The 15304-nt window shown below is 35.4% G+C and overlaps 1 long non-coding RNA gene across 1 annotated transcript in view; it reads right to left on the reverse strand.

Moving 5' to 3' along the window:
- LOC136030904 (uncharacterized) overlaps positions 1 to 6371 on the reverse strand; it is a 60888-nt gene extending 54517 nt beyond the window's left edge. Inside the window, exon 1 of the long non-coding RNA XR_010618388.1 lies at positions 6249 to 6371. This is a non-coding gene — a long non-coding RNA (uncharacterized LOC136030904). The remainder of the gene's footprint in view (positions 1 to 6248) is intronic.
- Positions 6372 to 15304: the final 8933 nt, after the last annotated feature.

Below are 15304 nucleotides of genomic sequence, written 5' to 3' on the forward strand. Positions count from 1 at the left end.
GCATAGATGAGAAGGGCAGGACGTTACTTTTGAACAGCTTGAGCTTAAGCTAGAGAGAGAAAATACTCGACCTCCGAACTTTTTTGAGCCTGTTGAAGGTGCTGCTAGCCTGCCCAATTCGGGTGATGACTTCTTAGGTAGTGGATCCTGTGTTGTCGGTGGTGCTGCCAAGATTTTCTAAATCGACCACTTTTTCCACATCGTTGTCATCACACTTGATGCTCATAGGTGAATCGTTAGTTGCCATGCCTTTGGTTTTACTGGCTTTGATATTGACTCCAAAACCTTCTACTTTTTGTTGAATACTCATGAGCAGCGCTTGAAGCCGTGATTTGCAGGTTTCAAGGATGGCAATATCGTCAGAAAATCTAGGTCGCTCAACAGACGATCATTTAGTTTTAGCCCAGTTGAATCGACGCTGCTCGATACGAAGTCGATGACGACTGCGAACAGTAGCGGAAGCACGTACCCTTGTTTCATCCCGGAGAGGACGTGAAATTCGCGTGAATTAATCTGCTGTCTTCACACAAGAGGTTGTATCTTCATACATCACCATGATGAGATTTCTACATTATCAAATGGAGTAAATCACAAGTCAAAGGAACTATGTCTGATGAGCTTAAGGCGTCGGGTAGAATCACCTTTAAGCATTTTCAGAGAAGTTAACACTGATTTTCCACTTTTGGCTGCCATGTACTAGCTATTGAGCAAGTTTTTCACATGGGAACAAACGAAGTTAGACGTCTCTCGGCTTCAATTCACATGTTGCCCAATATCCCTACTTTAAGTTCCTTTCTAGCTTTTTGCACCTGTTCATGCTTCTGCTTGTAATCCTTTTCCGATTGATGGAAGAGTCAAACATGGATTACGATCAAGAAGTTCCTCCAATTCTTTATTTTAAAATTGTGTCTGTGCTCCAAAACGTTCTTTTTTCAATATCCAATAAAATCCCTGCAAACACGTTTTATTTGTCCCAAAAACTAGATATTTTTAGAACAGAAAACAAAACAAAAACTTGTATACACTAGCGAATAACTAGTCACCGAAATCCAAGGCTACATATGGTATTTTTTTGGCATATGCTTTACTGTTTGATAATCCTTATGCAGAGTGCTTCTAATGCCATCTTTTAAGCAACAACTATTTTAAATGTTGAGTAATCTTGTTTTCTCATACATATCCAATGTTGTACAAGTTAGGCATCCTGTTTTAAATGGTAAATGTGATATATTAAAGAAAAAAAATGTTTTTTTTTTGCGCATTTTCAAGATAATTACTAAATGCTTTTGATAGTATTATTTTAGGGAAGGTTTTCAGGGTTTCATTGTTACTAACCCAAATATACAAACCGTCGTACATACATCAACAACCTCACAATCATCGCAGTCACAAGTTTCATAGACGACTGGAGACGACTTGGCCACCGTGGGTGCCTCTGGAGGCACAGGATGGTCCAAGGTAAGGTAAAGATGATATACAACCAGGCTGAGCAGTAATTCATTTCCCACAAATATACTTAAAAAGAATGTATTCTTAAAATACCCTAAAAAGGCGTATCAGTTTTTCTTTTTTTTCTTTTTTTGTTACTCTGTTTTTAAAATAAAGCATTTATTTTACAAAAAAAAAAAACAAAAAAAAAACAACGAGAACTTACACAAGAATCTTTTACGACAATGCAAAATGTCTGGGAACAATCCTTAAGACAATGATGCCCTGTGCTTTTCAGCTCCGAAACTGATTTTGCACTTAATATGCTATAAAAGTAAGTGAAGTTGACCTTTTAACTAAACTAAATAAAAAAAAACAAGTTTTTTCAACTGAAAGTAAGGAGCGACATTAAAACTTAAAACGACCAGAAATTACTTCGTATATGAAAGAGGCTGCTTCCTCATCAACGCCCCGCTCTTTACGCTAAAGTTTGACTCTTTCTCTCAATCCTTCTTTTTAAAACAGTAAAAAACTTTAGCGTAAAGAGCGGGGCGTTGATGAGGAAGCAGCCTCTTTCATATACGAAGTAATTTCTGGTCATTTTAAGTTTTAACGTCGCTCCTTACTTTTAGTTGAAAAAACTTGTTTTTTTTTTATTTAATTTCTCAACGTTTTTGAATCAATGCATGTTTTGATTTTGGCTCTCCGCAGAGGAATAATTAAAACAAAATTTGCATTTTTTTTGGCTAAATGGCTTTCTCATAATTTTGATCAAATGATTTTGAGAAAAAAAGAGCGGGGGAGGAAGCCTAGTTGCCCTCCGACTTTTTGGTTAATTAAAAAGGCAACTAGAATTTTTAATTTTTTACGAATATTTTTATTAGTAAAAGATTTACGTAACTTATAAATTAGATTACGTAAAGAAATTTTGTATTCTCATATTTTTATCACATATATGAGAGGGCTCGCCCCCTTGTCAGATCCTCGCTCTTTACACTAAAGCTTAAATTTTGTCCCAATTCATTAAGAATGACCCCAGAATCACAAAAGCCGTAGAATAAATAGTTTAAATTACTAAAAATACTTTAGAGTAAAGAGAGAGGTATTAGGAGGAGGTGAGCCCCTCAAATGGGTAATAATTTCCGTTCGTTTTAAGTTTTAATGCTGCTCCTTACTTCCAGCTGAAAGAACTTTTTCATATTTATTTTTTCATTGTTTTTTTTTTAAATAATGCTAGTAAATCCTGCGCTCCCTTCATGGAGATTTTCTTCCCCATGACAAATTATCGATGGAAAGTTCCCCCAGCATATCCCCCTCTTCTCAACCCCTCTCCCAGCCAAAAAATACTCCTGAAAACGCCTGTACACTTCCCAATAACCATTGCTATATGTAAGCACTGGTCAAAGTTTGTAACTTGTTGCCCCTCCCACAGGGACTGTGGGGGAGTAAGTCGTCCCCAAAGACATAGTTATAAGGTTCTTCGACTACGTTGAATAAAATGGCTATCTCAGAATTGCGATCCGTTGACTTTGGGAAAATAATTAGCGTGGGAGGGGGCCTAGGTGCCCTCCAATATTTTTGTTCACTTAAAAAGGGCACTAAAACTTTTCATTTCCGTTAGGATGAGCCCTCTTGCAACATTCTAGGACAACTGGGTCGATATGATCACCCCTGGGAAAAAAAAACAACAAGAAAACAAAAAAACAAAAAAACAAATAAACACGCATCCGTGATCTGCCTTCTGGCAAAAAATACAAAATTCCACATTTTTGTAGATAGGAGCTTGAAACTTCTACAGTAGGGTTCTCTAATACGCTGAATCTGATGGTGTGATTTTCTTCAAGATATTATGACTTCTAGGGGGCGTTTCCCCTATTTTCTAAAATAACGCAAATTTTCTCATGCTCGTAACTTTTGATGGGTAAGACTAAACTTGATGAAACTTATATATTCGAAATCAGCATTAAAGTGCAATTCTTTTGATGTAGGTATTGGTATCAAAATTCAATTTTTTAGAGTTTTGGTTATTATGGAGCCGGGTCGCTCCTTACTACAGTTCGTTACCACCAACTGTTTGAAAAAAGTTTTTTTTTTGTTGTACAGGATAATTCCTTATCCATCAATAGTTGAGTCCATCTACGCAAACTAGTAAAGCCTAAAGATTTTCAATTTTTTAATATAATTCGCTAAACACCTTTCTAACGTTCGTAAAAAAATCTTTGAAATCATCCCCCCCCCTAAAAAAGTAGCTTTAATTCTTACCTCTTTTTGCTGAGCTGCTAATGGATATGAATATACAAATAAAGGGAGAGTTAAATTGATAAAACTGTTTTTGAAATCTTCTAGTTTGCTGTGGCCCTGGACAATTTTGTAGAGCTCTAGTGAAACAAGGCCAAAAACCACTGAGGTTGTAGTAGAGATTGCAGGGATAATTTTTCCAGCTATTAACTTGCTCTGAAACATAATTGGAATTTATGATCAATAAGGGAAACAAAGTTAATTTACTCTTATTCAAGTAGATGTATTTTAATGTTATGTAAATCAAGTAATACATTTTATACTAACTGTTTTCGAAGGCATCAAGGGCATCATAAAACATTTTTGCGCCTTAGAGCTGCCTTAGGCGTATTCACAGGTAATAACCATTCTTTCGGGTTTTTCAACCATTTCTTTCGGGTTTTTCAAAAATATTAACCTTTTAGAACACTGTAGCCGCATGTTGCCATGTTAAACAACTGAAATGAATAAACTAAACCAATTGATTAAATGGACACCGTTGGTTCCAAACAGAAATTCACCTTCTTTGGAAAACATAAAACATTGAAAGCTTGGAAAGCTAAATAACTTTCTAAGCTATTTGGTACCATATATTTTAAGGTTATTTTTTCCTCACGCTTTTTTGGCTTTGTATTTGGCGTCCGCTATACTGCATATTAACGGTTTTTTTTAACTAAATTTCTGGTTTTTTCCTAATTTTTCAAGCTCTATATGGTTATACAAGTTTCAAATTGATTATAAAACATGACAGATCTGTTAAATCAAACTTTGATAAATTTTTCAACAGTTCTGCTGAAAAATCCATTGGATTAGAGCAAATACACCCATTGCACCGCCTACCCATTGCATATGTGCCAAGTAAATAATGAAACACTAAACAATCCAAATCACAATAGGCAATATCGAGAAATAAATCAGTTGCACCCTTAAGTCTTCTGGCCCATTATTTAGTTTCTTCTAAAAAAAAGTAAGCGGAAAAGAAATTTTTAACTGATCTAAGGGTAGAATCTACCGATATATCTTCTTATTTTAATGGAAGGGGATTGTCTAAAAATCCTTCCCCTCAAAAAATATACCAGAATACAAGGGTGTACGAAACACTTTTTTTTGTATTCAAAACTACTATTTAACAGGTTAAGAACTTCCACCTTTATAATTAATTTCTATCCATTCATTCAAAAATCTTATTATGTTTATTATTAACTAATTTATGCATTAAAATTTATTAATTCATTGATTATAAGTTTCTTGACTTTTTATTTTATTAAGATTTAAACTCCATAGGCCATTTTTTAACTAAACTTCACCTTATGTCTATCAGCAGGGGCGATTCCGTAATTCTCAGCTCGAAGGTTAGATGCAGACACAATGAAATCCATATGGATATTGGAGTCGTCATCTTTTTCAAACTCTTCAGGGAAAACTTTTAAACCCCCAAGCGACTCGACTGGGGGAAGAGACTTGTTCAAGTCTTCAACAGTTATTGTATCTGCAAAAATACGGTGAAATAAGTAACAAACCTTCGTGTGGATAAACAAATTTAAAGTGTCTAGGGCATTTAATAAACAAGAGCTAAGAGCTCATATGGCAATTGTGACGAGGTCGTAAGAGCCAATAGCCAAAAGCTCATATGGCATGAGCTTTAGCGAAATTCATAGAATCAATAGATTGATTTAAAAGGAAAATCACAGGTTTAATGCCGGTCGAGATTTAAAATAAGAGCTCTGAGCCAAAAGGTTCTTCTAAATATCAAGTTTCGTTATGATATGATCACCCACTCGTAAGTTAAAAACACCTCATTTCTTCTAATTTTTTCGTCCCCCACTCCCATATGGTCGAATCGGGGAAACGACTATTTCTAATTTAATTTGGTCTGGTCCCTGATACGCCTGCCAAATTTCATCGTCCTAGCTTATCTTGAAGTACCTAAACTAGCAAAACCGGGACAGAAAGACAGAGAGACCGATCGACCGACAGAATTTGCAATCGCTATATGTCACTTGGTTAATACCAAGTGCAATAAAAAGTAGGAGTTTTATTGGGCAGAAATCAGGTTTTTTTTAAATAAATGATTTCTTTTTTTCAGTTCTACTAGAGGGGGGGGGGCTTCTCCGACACACTTAAATAAATAAATCCCACAATATGGCGATTGTCAACAATTGTGACATTTTCCATCAACTCCAGGAATCTGGATATCTCTTTCTTATCTTTTTTTTAGGTTTTAATCTTTCATTTTTTTTTATCAACAACTAATATTTTAGATTGATTGTTTTTTTCAGAATTTCGCAGAATTTTTGTAAATTCATTTAATCAATATTGTGATTTAATCAATATTTAATGATGAGTTATAAATATGTATATTTTTCGGGTTATTTTTTTCATAAAAAATAGAACCTACACTTTTTTGCTCATAAAAGCCATGTGTGTCAAAAGCCTAGTTTTTTTCCAATTAAAGCTAATCTTATACATTCAAGAAGTATTCTCTATTCTTCTTTATACTGTCGTTCTTCTAAAATCTCATCCAAATCAACTGTTAAACTTACCTCACAGGGAGCATCCAGGTTCACAACCTCTTTTGTCTCAGCCACATATCCAATAACACCAGCTCCCCAAGGAAGCCTAACTTCACTCTCTGAACCTTCATGCTTTGGAATAACTGCTCCCTTTGGCCCGCATCTGACGTCAAAAACCTATAAAATACGAATTAATTATCGGTTATTTTTACGTGTATTATAACACAAATAGGGATCTTTGGCTTCTTCTGACCTCAGTGGTTATTGTTGTCTCTCTTGGATCCAGGATAAAACTTCATTAGCATCTGTCTCTCAAAAATTGCCTAGCCACATCTTAACAAAAATATCATTTATTTACAACAATTTCATTCATAAGAAATATCATTTATTTAAATTTAATATTTCTTACTTTAGCTTCAGAAAAAGTATTAATTATCTCGTCTCAAACGAGATATCAACTTTGTCTCAGAGACTTCTCTTCATTGATAGAAAAACGAGATTTTCGTAATTCCTCTTTCAATTTATTCATATCTTCTGTGTGTTGAGAGCTAAAGGAGAAAAAAAAATAATGTAAATGGATTTAAAAATCTAGAAAGATTGAAACACAACAAGAAAGTTGTACATAAATATTTTTTTACTAGGAAGTTTTGAAAGAAAACACGTTGCCATGCTGAAATAAACATTGCAGATGGGATATGAAATCTAATAGTAATCCTTATCAGTCTACTTAAACAAAAGTAAAACAATGTTTTTGAACAACAAGAACAGAAGAAAAATGTAACCTCATGACTTGGTCGAAAGAGGTTCAACCATGACCGGTTGTAAATATCATCCTTGAGTTATGACTATTGGTTCATTGTGCGTCAAAATAAATAAATAAAAAATTAACCTCGACAATACCCAATAGAATCCATTAGTCCAGAAGTGACTAGTACTGATTTCATCAGTGTTATATCTAGCAAGTAGTCTTTTAATACCTGGGAAAGGGTCCGCAATGTGATATTTCTTTGATAAGGTGGTATTTCTGTCTTACGGGGGGGGGGGGAATATGAATTTAGCGCATTTGTAAAATGAGCTTCATTGGCTTTCTTTTAAAATATCGTGAAGGTTTCCCAAAAGTATACCAGAGCAAGGCGATAACGGTTATAATAGCATTACATATTCGAGTAAGTAAGAAAAGGTTAGAACCATTCTTATTGGCCTTAAGTGATTTGTGTAACGCCTGTTGACAGGAACAAAAACCACAACTTTTATATGAACAAGTTGGATACAAATCTTTCTATTTCTCATGGTATTAATTTTAAAGTCTTAGAGCCTAAAATAAGCTCTAGAGTTTTGCATCTTTAGAAAAAGCATTCCAGTGTCTTCGATGGTTTACGCAGCATACACCTAAAGTATAAACACAGCAGTGTGTTAATGAACCTAGACATTATATATTAGATAATTTTTAATTCAAGTCTGTAGTCGTATTTTTGGTAGTTGTAATGTGCGTCAAACATTTGACTGTGGTATACATTCGTATTTACCTTTCAGTTCAGGGTTAACGTCTTGATCTTTCGAGTGTTATATGTTTCAGAAATATTTATAGAAAGCTGCAGGCCAGAATTAAGGTAGCTACTGACGGTGATTTTGTTATTTCTTATTGTGGTATTCCTATGCAAATGTTATTTGGCAACGTGACATTACGTCTGCTCCACTTTATGACATATTCGCATACAGTCGCTAGCTGCATTTATCGCATACTTGATGGTTATATATTATTTAATTATAATTATATATAATTATTTAATTATATTTAACTATAATGCTAAATATATAAGGGCTATTTAATTATAATGATAAAGCGCTAAACTTAAGCTGCTCGATGCTTCCATTCGATGAAAATTTTAATATTTAAGTGCCGAATAAGCATGCCGAGAAAGCATGTAAGACATATGAGGCTTTAATATCTAGCAAAAAATTTCGAATCGTAGTCATTGTTCGCGCTCGTTTATACACAACACATTCATGTTTGTGCATTATTTGTGTTGAAGCCCCATGTGCTAGCACTTTTCGCTAAATTTCGATTAATTTTAAAGATAAACACAAGAGGGGGTAATAAATCTCTTTTCTATAAGCATGCGAAGAATATTTGAGATCACCATTTTGGTGATTCTCAGATTCTCAGATGAATAAGATTTATAAGACCCTTTTGTGGTTGTTGTAAATAATGGTTAATGAAGTTTCGTTAATGAAATAAAAGAAATATGATGAAAATATAATACTATGTCAACAAAAAAAAACTATAACAAAGAATTACGGAAGGGGGCCCGCCCAGACCGTATTATATTAAATACGTAGGCGTAACCTAAACATATCTAACCTAACCAAAATACTAACTAAATATTTAATTAAAATATATTTACAGCGTAGTTTCCCACCGAGCCAAAGCTAATATTTGTGGTTGTTGTGTTCTTCCCTAGACCAAATAAAAAGCCGATTTTTTTTTTAATGTTTCAAAGACAAAATAGTACGCTTGAAAAAATGTCAAAACATGTAAGATATCTCAAATCATCACAGGTAAATCAAAACACACAAGTACATACTCTCCTGAATAATCACAAGGAAAAATTTAAAATGAATAATACCTCCTATCGATTAATTCTTTTTATTTCTTCTTTAAGATAGCCAATTGTTTTCAAATGGTCTTCATTTTCAGCATCTAATTCTAATGCAACAACCTTAAGATTTTCTCTGTGCTAAATAAAAAGTAATAAGATATTACCCAGCTGGTTTTTTTTTATCACTAGTTTTCAGAAATATGGGTCACAAATCCTACTTAGGGGAGTAAAAATGTAAATAAGGGATTTAACCGTTACATTATCTGTTTGAAATTTCGCACCCCTAAAATTTCTGCACCCGGCAAGTACCCCTCCCCAAAACCACTTTTGAACTGATGGCATAAATTGCACAGATAGGTTCAACTTCAGACAGATTGAGTAAATCAATGAAATTCATAGCTGGTTTCCTCAATAATTTTTTTTTTGAAAAAATCCACCTTTTGTAGGCATTTGAAAGGAAAAAAGACGAGGCAATAATACTCAAAAACCTTTATGCAAAACTGAAAAGAAAATCCATCAAAGAAAATCCTTCAAATCGATTTTTAGTTGTTTCTTGTATTCAAGTTTTTGAAAAATGAAAATATTATCCATTATAAAGTGAATATGCAGGAGAAATGGACAGATTTATAAAGATTTCTAATTTTGTTAAGCTAATAAGATTATAAAGTAAGATCCAAGCCCAAGGCCAAATTCAGGAGAGAGGATAAGGGATCTGAACCCCCCCCCGGAAATGTTCGTCTGACTCGTAAAAACGCAAAACAAAATGCATAAAAACACACTTCTGATGCATTATCAAGTTTTTGTCTGTAGTGCCTGTAGCAAAAAAAAAAAAAAATGGAAAGCGAAGCGGGATGATCAGACAAATTAGTGAAAATTATACCGGCTAGTCGCAGATAACAAATAAAGAGCAAGTAATTTAAAAACTAGCCATGCTTACATTATTCTAATAAATTTTACGTAACCAGAGTTAATATTTGGTCTCAGTCAGCATATTGCAAGATTTTCGAAAATTCTGTTCATTTGTTGAAGTTATTCGTGATAAAAAGAAGAGAAAATCGTTAAATTTACAAGCTGTTTACTTAAGCTCTAATTTTGTTCTCTACGATACTTTTTTATTTATTTGATTTATATTTATTTTCACTATCATATTCAATTTTAATCAACCTTAGCTTTTACGCCAAAAGTAACACTTTTGCTTTTTCAATGCTTCAAAACTAAAAAAGAAAAATCCCCAGAAAAAAACTGCCCCTGATATTTTTTTTTAAAGGTGGCCTTAAATGCCACATGGTCCCTTTCATCCTCGTCTGTAACCTCACTGACTTGGCATTACCTAATCAAGCCGCCTCCTTTTCTTTGATGTATGATCACGAGGAAGTTACTGTGAACGTTTAGAAGCAAATGGGGCACCATTTGGCAATGTGACCTGTAAAACTAGGATGATATTCATATAGCATTTCAAAAATCCCAAGCCAATTAGCTATCAACTAATCTTTGCCAAAATCAAGGAGGCACACTCGTGCCACTTTAAAGAGGCGAACCACGACAATGTTAAGCGATCTTCGGTTCCAGCGGTCGCAGAGGGATGGGGAGGGATGCATTTCGTAGCCCGAGCTCCAACTAAGAAACCTGCCAAATTTCATCCTCCTCCGACTTTTCCTTCATGGGGAAAATCTGGCCGAAATTTTCGACCCCCAACCCCACCCCCCCCTTTAACGTTGTCCGATCGGGCTGAAATTTCAGGCCGTGAAATTTCAGCTCGATCAGATAACTCCTTCCCTGTTTTCCAGAAACCACGCATAGCCACTTAATGCTCATGTTCTCCTTGTGTTTTTTTTTTGCCACGCCTACAGGTCACAGCCGACATCGGATCTGGGTGTACGAAGACTCATTCGACGCGGAATTCTCCGAGTAATTTTCCTGGAAAGTTTCGTCGGAAAATCTTAACCCCCCGATTTTCTAGCTTAGAAAAACCCCATTTCCCCATAAGAGCCCATGTTAAGTTTTTTGTTGTTAAAAGTTACGAATTTCAACATTCAAGTGCATCAAAATGATCAGCTCGACATGGTGAGACTGACTGAAAGCTTCAAAAAATTCTGTCTTAATCCGTAAAATTTTTATTTGAGAAAAATGACAGAAACCCTTTTTTTCTGCCACGCCTACAGGTCACAGCCGACATCGGATCTGGGTGTACGAAGACTCATTCGACGTGGAATTCTCCGAGTAATTTTCCTGGAAAGTTTCGTCGGAAAATCTTTACCCCCCGATTTTCTAGCTTAGAAAAACCCATTTCCCCATAAGAGCCCATGTTAATTTTTGAAATTCTTAAAAGTTATATTTATACACATGCAGGTATTTCGACTTCAAACATGCCCGGTTAGCTCAGTCGGTAGAGCGTGGGACTTTTAATCCGAATTTCAACATTCAAGTGCATCAAAATGATCAGCTCGACTGAGACTGACTGAAAGCTTCAAAAAATTCTGTCTTAATCCGTAAAATTTTTATTTGAGAAAAATGACAGAAACCCTTTTTTTTCTGCCACGTCTACAGGTCACAGCCGACATTGGATCTGGGTGTACGAAGACTCATTCGACGTGGAATTCTCCGAGTAATTTCCCTGGAAAGTTTCGTCGGAAAATCTTTACCCCCCGATTTTCTAGCTTAGAAAAACCCATTTCCCCATAAGAGCCCATGTTAATTTTTGAAATTCTTAAAAGTTATATTTATACACATGCAGGTATTTCGACTTCAAACATGCCCGGTTAGCTCAGTCGGTAGAGCGTGGGACTTTTAATCCGAATTTCAACATTCAAGTGCATCAAAATGATCAGCTCGACATGGTGAGACTGACTGAAAGCTTCAAAAAATTCTGTCTTAATCCGTAAAATTTTTATTTGAGAAAAATGACAGAAACCCTTTTTTTCTGCCACGCCTACAGGTCACAGCCGAAATTGGATCTGGGTGTACGAAGACTCATTCGACGTGGAATTCTCCGAGTAATTTTCCTGGAAAGTTTCGTCGGAAAATCTTTACCCCCCGATTTTCTAGCTTAGAAAAACCCATTTCCCCATAAGAGCCCATGTTAATTTTTGAAATTCTCAAAAGTTATATTTATACACATGCAGGTATTTCGACTTCAAACATGCCCGGTTAGCTCAGTCGGTAGAGCGTGGGACTTTTAATCCTAAGGTCAAGGGTTCAAGTCCCTTATTGGGCAGTTTTTTTTCACAAAATATGAAAAAAACTTCGTTTTCTTAAAGAGTTAAAGAGGCTGCGTCCCAAAGTCGAACCTTAAAACGTACAGGAATTAGAAGAGGCAGTCCTAATTCCTGTACGAGGAGTACAGGAATTATTAAATTACATCCACCATGGATTGTAGAAAAACGTACAGAAATAATATGAAAAAAGCTTCGTTTTCTTAAATAGTTAAAGAAGCTGCGTCTTAAATTCGAACCTTAAAACGTACAGGAATTAGGAGACGCAGTTGGGGGGCTGCCGCCCCCCAAACCCCCCGCTTTTAAAGACTCTTTTGTACAGGTTTTTTGTTTTGTTAATCAAAAGAGGGCCTTTCCGAAGCCAAAAGCGGGGGGTTAGGGGGCAGCAGCCCCCCACAACAAAAACCTGTACAAAAGAGTCTTTAAAAGCGGGGGTTTTGGGGGCGGCAGCCCCCAACTGCCTCTCCTAATTCCTGTACCTTTTAAGGTTCGACTTTGGGACGCAGCCTCTTTAACTCTTTAAGAAAACGAGGTTTTTTTCATATTATCGTGTCAAGATAGACTTAAAATCCTTTGTGTGCGAAGACACGGGTTCAAATACTGGTGTCATTGGTTCCTTAGTTTGGAACGGGGATCAGTGGCGTGATTCTTGGTGCTTCGCCAGAGTCAAACCGGCTCTAAATGGGAACCTGGAGAAATCCGGGGAAGGTAAGTAAGAAGGGTGTGCGAAAGCAAAAAATGGCTGGCCCTTAATCCCCTTTTGCACTTCCTGGTCGAAGGGCCATGAAACGGAGATCAGCCCCTTCTTCAAGAAGCTTTAAGTCCGATGCTGTACTTTTTACCTTCACCTTTAGTTTTCGTTGCGACACCATTGAAGGAAAACAATAGTAAGGTGAACACAAATATTGTTTTTTTTTCTGAGTATTGTAATGAAGGGAAGAGATACAAAGGAATTCCAAAATAGGTAGAAAGTAGTCAAAGAAGTGGAATACAGGCTGCAAGAGCAAAATTAATTAAAGACTAAATTAATTAGTCTTAGTTTAAGTTTTAGAATTTGGATTCAATTAAATGTTGAATTTCTAATTTGTCGAATTAATTCAAATTTCACACCTTTTAAGGTCTCATTCTCGATCATTTGGATTAAAAGAATGTTTGAGTGATTTTCAGATAGATGTCTCGTTCTTATTTTCAACAACGTTTGGTCATTGTAACGAAACTGAAAACGAATCATGGACCCCAAGAACTCTTGCTTAGAAGTAATTCTGAAAAGAACTGATACCGATTTAGTTTTTGAAACTTTTGACAAACAAGTGAAAAATTCTAGAACTAGAACAAACTCCGACCAATTGAGAGCATACTGCCGGTCAGTTTTTGGTGGTGCACCGCTTAAATTTTTTCGATGCGCCGCCGCAGAGCATAATTATGTCCGCATCCGCTAAATTTTATTTCGACGTGACTTTGGGGACTATTGACAGTACAACAAATAGGAAGCTGATGTTGTCCCCTAATATGACAACATTTCCCAGCATTTGTATTTTGTCTTCTAGAGTTTGACTCTTTCTCTTAAATCCACATTTTAAAACAGTAAAAAACTTTAGCGTAAAGAGCGGGGCGTTGAAAAAGAAAAGCCCCTTTCATATACGGAGTAATTTCTGTTCGTTTTAAGTTTTAATGTCGCTCCTTACTTTCATTTAAAAACTGTTTTTTTTTTATTTAATTTCTGAACGTTTTTGAATCAATGCATGTTTTGATTTTGGCTCTCCGCAGAGGAATAATTAAAACGAAATTTGTATATTTAATTTTTTTGGCTAATTGGCTTTCTCATAATTTGAAAGCCCCTTTCATATCGCTCTTTACACTAAAGCTTAAGTTTTGTCCCAATTCATTAAGACTGACCCCTGAATCCCAAAAGCCGCAGAATAAATAGTTGAAATTACTAAAAATACTTTAGCGTAAAGAGCGACGTATTAGGAGGAGGTGAGCCCCTCATATGGGTAATAATTTCTGTTCGTTTTAAGTTTTAATGCTGCTGCTTACTTACAGCTGAAAAAAACTTTTTCATATTTATTTTTTCATTGCTTTTCTTTTAAGTAATGCTAGTAAATCCTGCGCTCCCTTCATGGAAATTGTCTTCCCTCATGACAAATTCCTCGATGGAAAGTTCCCCAGCATATCCCCCTCTTCTCAACCCCTGCCTCCAACCAAAAAATCCTCCTGAAAACGCCAGTGCACTTCCAAATAACTATTACTATATGTAAGCCCTGGTCAAAGTTTTGAACGTGTAATCCCTCCCACGGGGACTGTGGGGGAGTAAGTCGTCCCCAAAGACATAGTTATAAGGTTTTTCGACTACGCTGAATAAAATGGCTATCTCAGAATTTTGATCCGTTGACCTTAGGAAAATAATTAGCGTGGGAGGGGCCTAGGTGCCCTCCAATTTTTTTGGTCATTTAAAAAGGGAGAACTAGAACTTTTCATTTCCGTTAGAATGAGCCCTCTCGCAACATTCTAGGACAACTGGGTCGATACGATCACCCCTGGAAAAAAAAAAAAAAAAAAAAAAACAAATAAACACGCATCCGTGACCTGCCTACTGGAAAAAAAATATAAATTCCATATTTTTGTAGATAGGAGCTTGAAACTTCTACAGTAGAGTTTTCAGATACACTGAATACGATGGTGTGGTTTTCGTTAAGATTCTATGACTTTTAGGGGGTGTTTCATCCTATTTTCTAAAATAACACAAATTATCTCAGGCTCGTAACTTTTGATAATTAAGACTAAACTTGATGAAACTTATATATTTAAAATTAGCATTAAAATGCGATTCTTTTGATGTAGCTATTGGTACCAAAATTCCGTTTTTTAGAGTTTTAGTTACTATTGAGCCGGGTCGCTCCTTACTACAGTTCGTTACCACAAACTGTTTGAAAAGTATATAAAATGAAAAAAGTAAGTAACTAAAAAACACACAAAACAATAGCACACATACAAAAACTAAGATGTAGACTCCCAATATTCAGTTCTGTTGAGCAATACCGAAGCTTTGGAAGGATTTTTTTTAACAATATCGACAATTCTGAACCAAAATATCTAATGCTTCTAGACTCAATGTTTGTAAAAAGTTACGCATTATCAAAGTATTTTATTTAAAGTCAAACATTGAAACTAAGATTAAGAAAAGCAGATAATAATTTTTAAGTCTATATTTTAAAGTGAATTTTGAATACCAAAAACCAATATATTTAACATCTGTAATTCATATCTGTAAAAA

This window comes from Artemia franciscana, chromosome 1 (assembly GCF_032884065.1).
Source record: "Artemia franciscana chromosome 1, ASM3288406v1, whole genome shotgun sequence".
In the NCBI taxonomy this organism is placed as follows: Eukaryota; Metazoa; Arthropoda; class Branchiopoda; order Anostraca; family Artemiidae; genus Artemia; species Artemia franciscana.